General features: G+C 46.8%; 1 non-coding gene across 1 annotated transcript; it reads right to left on the bottom strand.

Annotated features, from left to right (window-relative positions):
- Positions 1-16,718: 16,718 nt before the first annotated feature.
- Positions 16,719-16,790, bottom strand: TRNAA-UGC (transfer RNA alanine (anticodon UGC)). The gene has a single exon. It is a non-coding gene; the product is annotated as a tRNA-Ala (tRNA).
- Between the last annotated feature and the right edge of the window lie 5 nt (positions 16,791-16,795).

Here is a 16,795-nt window from a genome sequence, read left to right as displayed (position 1 = left end):
TATGGTGCTGGCTGCTTCCCGGAGCAGCAGCGGGCTGGGGCCGGGGCCAGGGCCGGCAGGGAGCCTACCCTGGCCCCGGAGCTGCTCCAGGTAAGTGCCACCAGGCTGGAGCCCGAACCCCTCCTGCACCCCGCAAACCAACTCCTTGCCCCGAGCCCCCTGCCGCATCCCCCACCCCTCCTGCATCCCAACCCCTTTCCCCTAGCCCCCTGCTGCATTCCGCACCCCTTCTGCACCCAAACCCCCTTCCCTGAGCCCCCTCATATACTCCGCATCCCTTCTCGGCCCCAACCCCTTGCCCATAGCCCCTTCCTGCACACCGCACCCCCTCCCACACCTCGCACTCCCTCCCGCACTCCAACCGCCTGCCCCAGCCCTGCATGCAATTTCCCCACCCAGATGTGGCCCTCGGGCCCAAAAGTTTGCCCACCCCTGTTTTACAATCTACAGACAAACAAAGAAGATGGGAGACTGGTATCTTAACAGGGTCAAAATTTAAGCAATCTAGTTACCTTCATTTTGAATATTCAGAGTTATCAGTGTTTTGGGTTTCATGTAAATTAACTCTTAACTCTGCATTTCCTGAAACTCTTACTTTAAAAAAAAAAAAAAGAATGATTTTGAGAATGAATGTTCATCAAACCATTGGAACAGTTTGTTCCTACAAACCTAACTTCACCTCAATCAGTTTTTGAATGTAGCAATTTTTATAATATGGCTTGTTTGCTCTCTTTTCACTACACGAAATGTCCACAACTTATGTGCTGCTCTTTCTATTGGCATTCAATGGGACTTGTGCTCATCACTCACTTTGCCTTTGTCTACTCACAGAAGTTGCCCTGATTTTCTATTTAGCTATTGATGATACCTCTTGTCTGAACACTCTTATTTCAGTTTCAGAGTGTCCTATATATTTAGCTTAAGTCAGTTCCTTACTGATTTATGCTAAATGAATATAGAACACTATGAAGCTGATTTGCAATTTAAGGTTCTGTTAATTAGTGTAGTTAAATTGGGGCAGTCTTTTTATGTGGTCATCTACTGACTAATTTAAGAATGACTACACCAATGTTGCATCAATTTCAGTAAACCAGTGCACAAATCATGTGTGGAGAAGGTCCTAGGCATGTTTGAAATGTCCACCCTACCTAGATGACTTAAATGTTGTAAACTCAAGAACAACAAATGAATATGAATTAATTTGCTGCATTTACTCTTTGGATTAAATGTGATTATGATTCATCCAAATATTTGGAGAAAGTAGCGCGTGGCAAAAATATTCTCATTAATTTGGCAATTTCTGGAAGTTGCTGAATAGTCAGGGCCAAATTATTTGCTGGCATAACTCCGCTGAAGTCAACAGTGTTTTATGAGCAAAGAATTTTCCCTTGAACTCTATGAATCTCTGAATACCAATGAATCAAATCAGGCCTGTTCATTCACAGGTAAATCATTGTTAAAGCTGTGTTGATTGGAGTCATTTTTAAAATCTGTTTCTGGTCTTTAGTGTAGATGACGTCATGTTTTCGCTCTTATGACACTCAAGTGTTGCCAGGGAGTTTTTATTTATGTGTGCAATACAAAAAAAATTGACTTTGTCCCTGCTTCCAAACTAATGCAAATCCTGGGGTTTTATTTTTCAGGTCACTTTTTCCCAAGGGTGAATCCGATGAAGTGGGCTGTAGCTCACTTTATGCTCATATAAATTGGTTAGTCTCTAAGGTGCCACAAGTCCTCCTGTTCTTTTTGGTGGCTCTGTGTGTGATCCTGGTGGGCTTTTTGGTGTCCTTGGCCTCTCTGTTTATTTACTGAAAATAAAAGGTAAATGTTATAGGAGAAAATATAGTGAAATTAGCAAGAAACGTTCTTCTAATAAATGAAAAAAGAACAAGAATGAAATTTTCCACTGGGCAATGCAGGGGAACCCTCCTCAGTCCCAGTAGACACTATGAATTAGTAAAGGTCCTTTTCCTCAGCTGACAAGTAAATATTTGGTACAAAGTCAGGTCATTATAAAGAGTATGTGTAATTTTATTTTGGGAGCAGTTGTTTGTCATTGCATCTAATGTTAAAAAGGAATTGTGATGAGACAAAGCCTGATAAATTTCACCCCAAAAGGTTATATGAAAAAGTTATGCACAGTAGAAAGCAGGGGATTGAATAGACATCAGCTCTCATCCTAAACTTGAGTACTTGACAATAGTGAGAAAAAACATGTAGCAAATGGAGAAAGGAAACCCTTTTTTCCCCTGGTGTTGAGAACATTAAACCTCTCAAAGGCTTATGAATTATATAATCACTGTGCAACTTTCACAAAACTCAGACACTTGCGTAACAAAGGGGAAAAAATCTTAATAATTTATATTTGTTTCTGTTTATTTTAGGGGAACGGGGTAGAGAAATTGGTAAGTCTCATATTCTTTCCTCCAAGAAGTAAATCTTTTGTACCAGTTTGTCTCCTCAAGTTTAATTATTTAATCCAGACCCCAGATATTGCACCACGAACATCAGTTAGAGGTGTGACTTTGATTTCAGTGGGTGTGGGATCAAACACTAAACGCACAACTCTCATCACTAAAAGAATAATACTGATAATTTTAGGGCCTGATATTACGTTCCTTGCATGCCTAAAACTCTCAGCAAAGCCAATAGGCCTGTGTAATATGCAAGGAAGGAGGACTGGTCTCTAAGGGCTAGCATTTTAATAATATTTGGACACCAAACTCCCATTGATATCAGTGGGAGTTGGGCACCTAAATACCTTTAAAAATCTGGCCCTAATTCCATAAGCAATTCTAATCTTTAGAACTATAAGTCTTTAAGAATAATCAGTTACTTTTGGATATTTGTCTCTAGTGTAGACACAAAATAACGTATTGATAATAGCTTAGTATGTAGATAATGAGAAATCACAAAGAAAAGATTCTTTAAAATGTATCTTCACTGAGGGTGAAATTCTTTCAGCACTGGAGAGACCAGGAAGACTGTGTGCCCACAAATGTCCTCATCTGACAAGTAAATAGTTTGGCCAAAGTTGAATCATCACAGAGACTGTGGGTAATTTCATTTTGGGAGCAGTTGTTTGTCATTTCATTTAATGTTAGAAAGGAATTGGGGTGAGACTAAGCCTGAGAAATTACCCCAATAGGTAATATGAAAAAGTTATACACCGTAGAAAATAGGAGTTCAAATAGACGTGAAATTTAGTGAGAAATAACACCTAAGAGATGGAGAAAGGAAAATGTTTTTCTCTTGGTGTTGAAAACATTAAGCCCATCGAAGACTCATGAAGCATATAATCACTGTGCAACTTTCACAAAACTCAGACAACCCTATAACCAAGGAAAAATGCTCCTAATAAGAATTTATCTTTATTTCTGTTTATTTTTTAGAGACACACGATGCAGTAATTAGTAAGTGTCATACTCTTTCCTCCTGCAATGAAACCTTTTGTCCTCAAATTTCATGTTTTTAACCCAGAAGAAGATTAAAGCCCTGATGCTGGACCACTAGCATCAATCAGAGCTGTGACTTTGATTTCAGTGGGTGTTGGAATGCACAAGTCATATCACTAAAAGAACAATGTTGATCATTTTAGAAACGGCTCTTACATTCCTTGCACCCCTAAATCTCCCAGCAAGGTGAATGGGAATACATCATATAGAAGGAATCAGGACTGGGCTCTAAGGGCTAGCTTTTTTATGATATTTGGAAACGGAACTCCCATTGAAATTAATGGGGTAGGCCCCAAACACCTTTAAAAATCTGGCCCTAATCTCATAAGGAGTTCAAAACTTTAGAATGATAAATCCTTGCAAATGACAAGTTATTTTTTTATCCTTATCTGTAGTGTAGACACAAAATTATTCAGCATGAATAAAATGTTTAATTAGTATCTAGGTTCTAGAAATTGATATAATGAAAACACTCCTTTCAGTCTGCATTAACTGAAAATATTCCAAATTCACTTTTACATATTTCTCTTTGCTTTATTTACCTATGTTTAGGGAAATATCTTTTAAAATATTTAGTTCAGTTTTTCTCTTAATTGAACCCCTATTTTTCGTATTAATTATAAATAATAATTAAAAGGTTACATCAACTTGAAAGTCACATGAAATATCAGAGATACAGGAAGGGAGTGTAATGGGGGATGAGTAAGCTTAGGGCTAGGGAGTGGGAGAAGAATGGAGGGATGCGCAGGAGATGGTGAGCATGGGCCCTGAGAGGAATGATACTTCTTCCAGGGGGCTGCAGCTGAGGTTGGCAGCAACCATGCAATCATCGTGTCACTGATGTTCAATGGGGAAGTGTGAGAGAGACGGGTGTGGTTGGGGTTGAGGGAAGGGAGGAGATGAAGGACGTTGCTAAGAAGCTAAAAGATTTCTTTACATCAGGTACTGTCAGAGACTGAGGTATGAGCAGAAGAAAGTGATATTATAAAGTAAAATTTCACCAGCTGCATATGGCACATCCAAGAGTTCTGAAGGAGATCAGGTGTTTGAAGAGATGGATTGGAGAACTGAAGGGCAGCAAACATGGTACCTATATTTTTAAAGGAACCTAGGGGTGCTCCAGGGAATGACACACTGGGAGGTTTTGCAACTGTACCTGGTAAATCACTACAAACGATAATTAAAAAGAGAATCACAAAACACCCGGGAGATTTTGGGGGAGGGATAGCTCAGTGGTTTGAGCATTGGCCTGCTAAACCCAGGGTTGTGAGTTCAATCCTTGAGGGGGCCATTTAGGGATCTGGGGCAAAAATTGGGGATTGGTCCTGCTTCAAGCAGGGGGTTGGACTAGATGACCTCCTGAGGTCCCTTCCAACTCTGTGATCATGATAAGATAGTTTCGAGTCAGCAACATTTCTGCAAATGAAAATCATGACTCACTTTTAATCTCTTAGGATTCTTTCATCATATCAGTAAACTAGTGTGTAAAGGAGAATGAGGTGACATCCTATACTTAGACCTTGAAAAGGCTTTTGGGGAAGTCCCTCACAAGAGGCTATTCAAGAACCTACGTAGTAATGGAGTGAGACAAAGTATTGTCAAGGGTAAAAAACGTGCCAGAAGACAGAAACCAAAGAACAGAAATAAATAATCACTTATCGCAGAAAAGGTTAACAGCAGGTTCCTCAAGTTTATAGAGACTAGGTCCAGTGTTGTTTAATTTATTTATTAATGATCGTGGAGCCCAGAGACAGGAGCCGTGCAATTGAATGATAAAACGATTGTAATCTTGAGCTACTAGGTGGTGCCAGCAGTAAGCGGTGAGCGGGTAACAGCCAAGCTAGCCGTGCATTAAAGTGGCTTTTCAGTGTAGACCTGCCCTTAGCTAAGTCGACCCAGAAACAATGCTCAGGTGTGAACAGCCCTGAGCAACGTTCTTAAGCTGACCTAACCGGCAGCGTAGAAAGCTCTAGATCAATGGAAGAATTCTTCCATTGACCAGGTACCGCCTGTTGGGGATAGGGTGACCAAATTGCAAGAGTGAAATATCAGGACACATTGGGCGACCGGGAGGGGGGGGGGGGAGAAGAGACAGATTCCCAATACACACAGATTTCCCCTCCCTCCCTTCCAGTGCCCTTCTCCACAGCCCCACCATCACAACGACACAACGTCGCCCACAGACCCCGCCCCCCGCCCAGTGCCCTGACACACACAGATCTCCCCCACTTCCCAGCACCCCCCAACAGGCCCCCACTGCCTCGCACCCCAAAACGCACAAACCTCCCACACTGCCCAGCGCCCGCCACACCCTCCCAGCCCAGCACCCCACACACACCTCCCGGGCACTCACCATCACACCCTGCCCAGGGCCGGTGCAACCAGTCGGCCGCAAGCCTGGGAGGTGGGAGAAGTGGGGCGGCTGCAGCATGCTCGGGGAGGAGGCGGGGCAGAGGTGATCTGGGGCCGGGAGCTGCCGCACGTGGCTCCCCGGGGCAAGGTGGGGGAGGGAAGGAGGCTGGGCGGCAGCTGGGATCTGCAGCAGGGGGGTCGCCTCAGGGTGGAGGGGGGATTGGGGAGCTGCTGCAGGGCTCGGGGGGGGGGCGCAAGGTGGAAGTTTTGCCTAGGGTGCAAAACATTCTTGCACTAGCCTTGACCCTGACCCCTTCCCTGGCCGCACTCACCAGCCCTGCTGGGAGGCCTCTGGCTCCTAGGATCACGGGTCAGGTCAGGTCGGGGGGGTGGGGGGTGGAGGGCTCTTGGGTTGGATCGTGGGGGGGGGTGGAGGGCTCTCTGCCCCCGCCCGGCGCCTGCAAGACCCGCCCCTGCAGCATGCGGCGCTCCTGCCGGCGGGCGGCGGGAGCTGCCCTAGGAAGCGGTGACCGGCGGCGGCGCGGCCCGGACGGTCCCGATGTCGGGACGAAGGGCGTCCCGACCGATGTGAGGTCGGGAGGCGGGACAAATCTTCTAAAATCGGGACTGTCCCGATAATATCGGGATGTCTGGTTACCCTAGTTGGGGAGTTGAATTAACCACAGGGAAGGGAAAGCCCCTCCAGGGTGAGCGTATATGCAACGTTTCAAGGGCAGACTAGCTCTTAAGAAAAGACACGTCTTGCCATATCTGGTACAGAAGCCTGACCTGTTAGTAGGAGCCCTACAACCTACTGTGCACGAGAAGGACGTGACAAGAAGTGAGGTAGCAAAATTTCCCTCTGATACAAACTTCTTCAGGCTAGTCAAGTCCTGGGTAAAAGAGAGGAGCAAGAGGGGACATGGTAAACGTATAGAATATTACACAAAACCCCTGAACAGAAAATGATTTAGGTTACAATGTGTCAGACACTTGCTAGTTAGGAAATGGCAGTTTGATCCTTCCCTTTACAGCCTTAATTCTCACCTGCCTCCATCCAGGGCAGTGAAAGAATGAGGCAGGGGTCCTGTGGCCAAAACCAGTGTGTGGTCATGTAATTGGAGATTGTATCATAATACACACACACAAGGGGGACTGGTTAATGGTCCAACCCCAGAAACACTGTGATCTTTGCAGTCAATGTGTGACGGGGTTGATATTGCATCAGGCTGAGCCAAAGGGTGTGTGAGGTGTTTATGTGTGTTAACATGTGTCTGCTGAGGTAGTCAGGCCTTGGCCAGTGTCAGACAGGAAGATGAACCATCCAGCTTGGGAAATCAACAAGCCAGCAGATGAATGGGAGCAAAAGAAATGTTTCCTTTATCATTTGCTTCTATTCAGGGTCACTAGACTAGATGAAGGGTAACATGGGGCATGAGTTTGGTGGTGGGGAGAGAAGACTGGGTTTCTATTGGACTTAGTCTCCTAGGTGCCTTTGGAAAATAGGGCTTAGGCACTTTGGAGATTGTCAAGGTTCCTCCCCCACTCTGAACTCTAGGGTACAGATGTGGGGACCTGCATGAAAAAACCTCCTAAGCTTATCTTTACCAGCTTAGTTCAAAACTTCCCCAAGGTACAAAATATTACCCCCGTTGTCCTTGGACTGGCCGCTACCACCACCAAACTAATACTGGTTACTGGGGAAGAGCTGTTTGGACGCGTCCTTCCCCCCAAAATACTTCCCAAAACCTTGCACCCCACTTCCTGGACAAGGTTTGGTAAAAAGCCTCACCAATTTGCCTAGGTGACTACAGACCCAGACCCTTGGATCTTAAGAACAATGAACAATCCTCCCAACACTTGCACCCCCCCTTTCCTGGGAAATGTTGGATAAAAAGCCTCACCAATTTGCATAGGTGACCACAGACCCAAACCCTTGGATCTGAGAACAATGAAAAAGCATTCAGTTTTCTTACAAGACGACTTTTAATAAAAATAGAAGTAAATAGAAATAAAGAAATCCCCCCTGTAAAATCAGGATGGTAGATATCTTACAGGGTAATTAGATTCAAAAACATAGAGAACCCCTCTAGGCAAAACCTTAAGTTACAAAAAAGATACACAGACAGAAATAGTTATTCTATTCAGCACAATTCTTTTCTCAGCCATTTAAAGAAATCATAATCTAACACATACCTAGCTAGCTTACTTACTAAAAGTTCTAAGACTCCATTCCTGGTCTATCCCCGGTAAAGACCAGCATATAGACAGACACAGACCCTTTGTTTCTCTCCCTCCTCCCAGCTTTTGAAAGTATCTTGTCTCCTCATTGGTCATTTTGGTCAGGTGGCAGCGAGGTTACCTTTAGCTTCTTAACCCTTTCCAGGTGAGAGGAGCTTTCCCCTGGCCAGGAGGGATTTCAAAGGGGTTTACCCTTCCCTTTATATTTATGACAGAGATTTTGAAAATTGCACCCGGAGCCAACACATTCATGCTCATTCTCTGCCTTTGGTTAAGGATGGTGACCCCTAACCCCAACAGACTGTCTTCAGGGACAAAAACTTGCTACACTAGGCAACTCTGGAGGGGAAATATCACATCTTCTCCCATGCCCCAGCTGCCCTCTAGCCTTCATATCATATTCAGAGGAGTCAAAAGAAAACACTTTCCTCCTACCCCCTTTCAGATTTCCCCTTCCTGGCCCCAGACCTGCTCCCATGGAATTCAAGGGGAGATTGGCCAGTGACATGAACGGCAACAGAACGGGGTCTTTGTTAGCAGGCTTGCAATGTCACGACAGAAGGGAAAGTCTAACTTATAATTATTAACACTTGTATAGGGACTAGCTATTCTGATCATAAAAAAGAGTCTGGTAACAGTGTAGCCACTGACAGAGAAATGCTCACACGCTGGGTACTGGGGGTATTGAGATTTTATTTATTTATATCATTAATGTTGCCACTCGCACGTTCACGTGACACCGTACATCTCCTGACTGCCGGGAATGGCGTGGGCCCACCGCTGCCAGGGTCACCCCACCCCCTCTGGTGTGACTACACGCCTGCCGGTGTGATAGCCTGTGCAAGCTCACACCGCCTGCGGGACACCATTGTTAAAAGATGGAGGGGGCATTCAACACTCAACAAAACCAGGTCTGGTTTTGACCCAGTGCTAGACAGGGGACAAACCTCTCAAAAAGACGATGGTCCGTTTTCATTCCGGACGAGTGACCTCTCAACCACACGGACTTCTGTTAATACACGTGTTCAGATGAGCCCTCAACGCTGATTTCAGGTCTGGGAAGAACTGCAGCACCTGTAGAAGAAGGTAACTAAAATTCAGATTCTATCAATGTCCAAATCCAGTTCGAACGTCTCGCTTCTTTCCCCTGGCTGTGGCCATGGGAGGGGACGTCAGCGTTCAGGGCAGAGCTCACAAGCCGGGCTGGCCTTAGGGGTGGACGAGGTCAGCCACCGCTCAGGGTGCCATGCCCCGGGGGGGGCCGGTATCTTCCACCTGACCTGCTTAGAGCCAGCTGGGCTCATGGAGGCAGCCGGGCAACATCCTGCATTTCACATCGTGAGGGGAGGGAGGTTGTGCAGACATGTCCTGACATACAGCAACGAATCTGGACAATATTGTATCTCCTCCTCCTGTCCCTCCTTCGCCTTTGTGTGCAGTCCCACCTGCAATGACGGTGGAGATACTATTCCAAGCTCCTCCCACAGAATCAGCTTCACCCACGGGAGTTACCAAACCGAGATGCTGCTCACGGTAACTCAGGCAGATGTTCAAAATATCCTGCACCTCTGAAGTCACCTGGGCGCCTTGATATGGGCAACCCCTCAGTGGGGCTTGGATACACCCCTGGACTCTGTTAGGCTCTGGGGGATCAGCTCCTTCTGGACTAGGGGGAAAATAACTATTTGCTGCAACTCCCAAAATTCAACCCTCTTGTGGCATGAAAATGAGGCATCGCCCAGAGACTGGTGCTGATCTGTGACCCTCTGTGACATTGCACCCCCTAATGCTTTATAGAAATGCGCTTGTGAGTGTAAATATGACATAACTGGAATATGTTTTATGCTAGAAATGCCATGTAACCTATCTTTGCACAGGTTATGTTCTACTGAATGAATTCATCCTATTCGTATGCGTGTATCATTTTTATAGCTGCAGTTATGAGCGTTGGCTCTATGCTTGTACTTAAAGTGTTTGCTGTAGGAAGCACTTAAGGTAAATTTGGTCAACATAGTGTGAAGGAGTTATTCAAGTAAATGGAAGTACTTGGTTCACAATGGACCTTGATAGACGCCAATCCACATCTGAGCTTTCGGCTTGGCCTGCAGACAACTGAGTCATGCATGGACATGTGTCTTGCCCATGTGACTCCAAAACTCCATGTTGAGCTGTGATTCTACACAGGGGGAGAAGGGGGTTTCCACCCACAAGAGAGAAACTATATAAACCCCGGGGAACCCCCTCCATTTTGTCTTCAGCTGGCTCAAGAGAGAGCCTCTCCACCCCCAAAGGATACCTGAAAGAAACTTGAAGAAAGGACAGTAACTACAGGGGTGTGAGTGATTGCTGGACCAAGACGGGAAGGAGGCTAGTCTGTCAAAGAAGCTGATTGGAACATCTCTGAGGGTGAGATTTACCTGCATTTAGTTTCCTAGTGTATTAGGCGTAGTCTTGCGTGTTTTATTTTATTTTGCTTTGTAATTCACTTTGTTCTGTCTCTTATTACTTGGAACCACTTAAATCCTACTTTTTATACTTAATAAACTCACTTTTTACTTATTAATTAACCCAGAATATGTATTAATACCTAAGGAGGGGGGGGGGGCAAACAGCTGTGCATATCTCCCTATCAGTGTTATAGAGGGCAAGCAGGGTAAAGCTTATACAGGGTAAAATGGTTTTATTTGGGGTTTGGACCCCATTGGGAGTTGGGTATCTGAGTGCTGGAGACAGGAGCAGTTCTTAAGCTGTTTTCAGTTAAGCCTGCAGCTTGTGGGGGACGTGGTTGAGACCTGGGTCTGTGTTTGCAGCAGGCTGGCGTGTCTGGCTGAACAAGGCAGGGCACTGGAGTCCCAAGCTGGCAGGGAAAACGGGCTCAGAGCTAGTCTAGGCGCATCAGTTGGCCGGTCCCAAGGGGTTTCTGTGACCCAACCCGTCCCACCCTCCCTCTCTGCTCACATATGAGGATTGAGTGTTTGGTTTGGTTTTCAAACTGCCGTTATCTGGGGGCGGGGAGGATCAGGGTTTGTTCAGAGATTTGTTTCCCCGCTGATATCGGAGACCTAAACACAGCAGGGCCCAGACAGACAGATGTCACTGTGATAAGAGCCTAGGCATCACTTCGACGCAGTGCTCTCTGGGTCCAGCAAAGCTTTGTGACTGGGTTATCTCTGCATATTAAAAGTCTAGTCCACATGCAAAGATTGGGATGGCCCCTGCAGTCACTGAATAGGAGAGTCATAGACTGATTCCCCTCTATCCCTTTATTATTGCTGTTTATTATTGTAGCACCCACAAGCCCCAGTCGTGGAGTAAGGGCCCCACTGTGCTAGGTGCTGGACAAACACAGAACAAAAGGATGGTCCCTACCCCAAGGAGCTTCCAATCTAATTATAAGACAAAAGACAACACTTGGATACATGCAAGTTATGGAAAACAAGGAAACCATGAGATAATATTGGGCAGCATGATTGGCTGTGGTCTCTGCTCCCCAGTAGCCTAACAGTTCTCACATTTTTTTTGTAGGTGTCAGGGCAAAGGAGAGTTTTAAGCCGCTGTTTAAAGGAGGCTAATTCATGAGTTTTGCAGATATTTATGAGCAGCTCTTTCCAATCAATACAGCAGCATGGGAGAAGGTTTTTTTTGAAAATATAACAAGAGGGCGACGGAGGCTGGAGTCCTGGGACAATCAGAGGCAAGAGCCAAACTTTCAGTACCGCATGAGAGAGGATAGGCAGGGTGTGGACAGACTGTGAGGGGCCTTGACACTGAACACAAGTAGCTTCTGTTAGATGTGCTAGAGAAGGGGGAACCAGTTGATGGATGCAAAGAGAGGGGTCAAAACAACTGTCTGGGAGAACGATCTTCACAGCAGCATTCTGAATGGATATAAGTGGGGCAAGATGGCCTCTGCCCAGGCCAGGAAAAAGGATGTTGGAGTGATGAAGATGCAGGAAGATGAAAGCCTGGCCAAGAGTTTTAGCTGGGTGGACTGATAGGAAAGGCCGTGCCCTAGATATGTGGCCCCAATCCAAAAATGTACTGAGGTGTCTCAACATCAGAGTTAGGTGCCCAGTCTCTGTTCTAGGCTGCACAGAAATCCACAGAACATCAGCTTGGCTTCTGCCTAACCCTGTACGTGCCTAAACTCACTCGGTGCCTAAATTTTCAGGGTAAAAGCTCTAGATGCCTATGTTTCTGCTTCTGGCCCTGCACACTGCTACCTCCCTCTGTGCATCCAGATTCCCATTGCCCACCTAAACCCCAGGGTGATTCACAAATCAGAGGAGGATGGGCGCTTCTCCATCTACCTCATCTGCAGGGCCCCATTTAAAATCCAAGAGATAGAATTGAACCTGAGTGTTAGGGGGCTTATTCCTTCACTCTCCCACTTCCCTGGTCCTTCTCGCATGAACAGAGAGCAACAATACCCGAAGTCCAAAGGTGCAAACAATTCAATGTTTATTGGGGTGAACTTCCAGCAAGCTTAAATCCAAGTTCCTTTTTCCTTATTTTCGAATCCCAACTTACTTCCTGTTTGCCCCTAATTTATATAGTAATATTCTTAGCTATACCTTAACCAATCATTCTACTGAAATTTAACTAGCCAATCCTAACATATTGTAACATGATTAGCGAACCAATTATATCCCACCACCTTAATTAGTTTACACCCAGCAAAATTTATTATACAGCCGACAGAAACAATCACAGAACCAGACAGAGACCATGCCAATAAACAACAGCAAAGTGGGAACTATAATGACAAAACAATACAGAAGTGAGGATTTCACAACTATATCTATAAAGACATAAGGGTTTCCCAGCTGTGTCTATTGATAAGTGAGTTCTTACCAGACAGAAAACTATCAACCTCAATTTCCTTTTACAGCTTCTAGGCACTTCCCTTTCTCTGGAGGCGATAGGCATTATCAGGACAGGACTGTATCCTAACAGCCCCATAGCACCTTCCTTTCAATGTGACTAGTTTGGGATGTGAGGAGGTGACCGGTCGCTTCCCAGCTTATGGCTGCCTCTGCTGCTTAGCCAGAGATCTCAGCCTAAGCACAGGGCCTCCGACTGTCACAGTGAGAAAAGGCCTTATGCAGTCAGTCAGTGATTTTGATTCTTTCTTTTATACCTCTAACTAGCCAAGTGATAAGAATACACCTAAACTCTCAGAGTCTTGGCCCTTACGGACAGGCCTGAATATCTGTATCCTAACACTGAGTCTCCCACATTCCAAGAGATGCTCTGCCCACTGGGCTAAACGTTAAAGGTGGGCACGAACACCTCCCCCAGCTGGACTTTGAATGTGACACGATCCACTAAACAGCCTCTCAGCACGTCTCTAGGGCTGGGCCCTCACACAAGCTAGGTGCTGAGAGAGTCACTGGGGGGCTTAGGCAGGAGATAGGGGCGCACTCAAAGGCAGAAACTCGGGCATTCAGGGAATTTTTCACTCTGAAAACTTAGGAGCCTCTAGGGTATAGCAGGAGTTTTGTGCATCGCAGTGGTCCCGAAGCTGGGACTGTCAGCTAACTCCTTTGTGCATCTGGGCCTCTGGGCCTGACTGTCTGTGACACTTCTCAGGGTTACCCCGAGGCGTCTGGGGGTGAATCACCACCACCTAGTCACAGCGCGAGGGAGCCCTGTCTGCGTCCACTCCCCAGCCACTTTGCTCCAGGCTCTGTGAGCCCTGCTCTTTTCCAACGCAGGCTAGCAATCTACACCCGCCCCCCCTTCTTTGTTACACTCCAGTGCCCAGTCCCCCATCTTCTGGATACCCACAATGTCCACCAGCTGCTGCCTCTGTGCAAGCAGGGCACCCCAGATCACTGGTTTCCCCTCATTCCAACACTCTCCTTAACAGAAGGCCCTGGGACGTGGCTGTACTAAAACCCAACTGAAATCTATTTAACAGAGCTGGAGACAGAGATTCAAATCAAAGCCAGTATAAGGAGTTGAAAACCCAAGGTTACAGGTAAAGGAGAAACACGAAACACAATTTATAGCCTGTACTTACTAACAAGTCACTTTCCTGGCCAATAAGGTGTTTCTCACCCAGAGGATAGTCCTTGCATCGCTTGTCCAGTTCAAAGAGCTGAGAACCACTTTTCATGAGTTAGTCCCCCCCCCCCCCGCCCCCAGCAAAGTCACTCTGTAAGGGATCCCTGCTTGGGCCAGTTCTTCTCTCTGATACAGTCACAGTTTATTGTCTCTTAGCCCAGGGCCCCTTTCTTCTGTGAACTCTCCTTTATCTTTGAGAGTGCTCAAGGCTGCATCTTCCCCAGACACCAAACACAACCTGGCTCTGTGATAAATTGGGGGGGGGGGGGGGAACTCCCTTTTATGGATACTCAGCCAGCCAGTTAGCTATAAAGTCCCTCTTGGTGGCTGCTTGCTTTACCTGTAAAGGGTTAAAAAGTCCCCCAGGTTAAGAAAAGTGAGTGGGCACCTGACCAAAAGAGCAAATGGGAAGGCTAGAACTTTTTAAAATGGGAAAAAAGTTTTCCCTTTTTCTCTCTGCTGTTCTCCCTGGGCTGAAGAGACAGGGGCATCTGGAATGCTGTGTAAAGTTTGGACCAGGTATGAAAATTCACTGTCCATACCTAGAAGAATTCACTGGGACAGGGGATGTTTAGATAGATGCGATTAGGTTTATTTCTTTTATTTTCTGTAAGGCTTGTGGACTCCTCTGTGCTAACCCTAGATGCTTTTGTTTGCTTGTAACCTTTAAGCTGAATCCCCCAGAAAGCTAGTTTGGGTGCTTAATTTTTGGAATTGTTTCTTTTAAAATCTAGCAAAAGCCTAAGTTCTGGATGTATTTTCTTTCTTTTTGTTTTTAGTTAAATTTATCTTTTTAAAGAACCTGATTGGTTTTATGTCTGAAAAGGTCTGTACATATGTTTTTCAATTAGCTGGTGGCAACCGCTGGGTTTCCTTTTTGTTGTTTCTTTCTTGGCTTCCCCAAGGGAGGGGTAAAAAAGCCGCGGGGTCTCAGGGAAAACTTCCCAAGTGAGTTTTTCCAGGATTTGCAAGAGGCAGTTTTTCACTTGGGTCGTGGCAGCGTTTACCAAGCCAAGGTCAGAGAGAAGCTGTAACCCTGGGAGTTTAATACCAGCCTGGAGTGGCCCGTATGAATTGTTAGAATCCTGGCGGGCCCCCAGCTTCCGCACTCGGAGTGCCAGAGTGGGGAATCAGCTCTGACATGGTGGCAGAGCGGTGGGATCATTTTGAACCCAGAAACACAGGTCTCAGGATTTTAAAAGGACACATTTTTCCTTTTGGCAGCCTGCAAAGCCAGGGAGTCCAACAAACGCTTTATTTTTTTTTTCTTTTCTATCTCCATGGCAATGAAATAGTTAGGCTAGAGTAGGGCAGCCTGTGCATGAGGGTGAGGTCGGGCACCGAAATCCCAAAGTGGCACGCCACGGACAAGACAGACCCAGATCAAGCCCAGACATCCAGCTCCATGATGGAAATGCAGGGAGCGGATGGGGGAACGGGCACATCCCAGGAGGGAAGAGTCAGCCCTCCCCTGACCAAGATCCAGCTGCCAAGATGGAGGGATGCCCTCAACCCAGGCCGAGTTCCAACTGAGGCAGAAAGGAATTTCTTCCTAGAGGCAACATGCTTGGAGGAGAGAAGAGAGAAGAAGAGCTTGGAAACGAAGCGCTTGGATTTGGAAGCGGAGGCGAAGTGCTTGGAGGCGGAAGCGGAGGAGAGGAGAGAGGTAAAGTGCTTAGAAGTGGAGCTGGAAAAGACTAAGCTGGATCAATCAGGTAGCCCCAACACTCCTTCTCTAGGTACCGCTCCCCATTCCAAAAAATTCCCCACCTACAAGGTAGGCGATGATACAGAGGCCTTCTTAGAAAATTTTGAAAGGGCCTGCCTTGGGTACGGCATCACTACAGACCAGTACAAGGTAGAGCTGAGGCCGCAGCCCAGTGGACCCTTCTGGCACCACCAAAAATTATACAAGCCTGCCGCCCCTGTCCAGCCCAACCTTCTGCGGGTGCCCCTCAGTCCCCACCCGTGCAGGGTTTGAAGCTTGCATTGCTTAAATTCCAGGACGCTGGGGGACTTCAGCTCCCCTTTGTCCAGTGGGAACCTTCACCCCACTCCCAACCAGATTCTTCTCCATGGGACGACTGTTGGGGGGCTGGGCCCCTCTTTGTCTTTTCTCTCTCTAGGACAGGCCAGGGTGCCTAGACCTGGAGCATCTGAGCACCCAGGACCTTCGGTGGAGCTGTCCTTCGCCTTCCCCTTCTGTGGTCCCATCTGTCATTGACTCCAGCCTGTTTTCTATCCATCGTCAGCACCATCCCAAGCCAGCTGCACCCGCCTCAAAAAGACAGTGTCCCCTGGTGGGTGTAAATCACTGACCTCTCTCCTCTCCGAGCACTGACTGCCCCTCCGTCTCCTTGCCCCTCAGTCTGGGCAGACGGGACCTTTCCCTCCAGGGCTGGAGGATTCCCCCTTCTCATCCGCTACTGTCCCAAGTCACCCCATGGGTGGGAATCTTAAATGTACCAAGGTGACTTAGGAGCAGAAACCCCCACAGACCTTCCGTGCAATGGGCACCTGCCCCGCACTGAGCAGGACTGAAACTCCTGCAGGGCCACATCCCCTCTGGGCCTGAGCAAAGCAGCAGGGTGAAAAGAGACTTGGAGATGCTGGGGATCGAACCCAGGGCCTCATACATGCAAAGCATGCGCTCTACCACTGAGCTACATCCCCAGACG

This window comes from Lepidochelys kempii, chromosome 28 (assembly GCF_965140285.1).
Source record: "Lepidochelys kempii isolate rLepKem1 chromosome 28, rLepKem1.hap1, whole genome shotgun sequence".
Classification (NCBI taxonomy): Eukaryota; Metazoa; Chordata; order Testudines; family Cheloniidae; genus Lepidochelys; species Lepidochelys kempii.
This window is presented reverse-complemented; position numbering and strand designations above follow the sequence as displayed.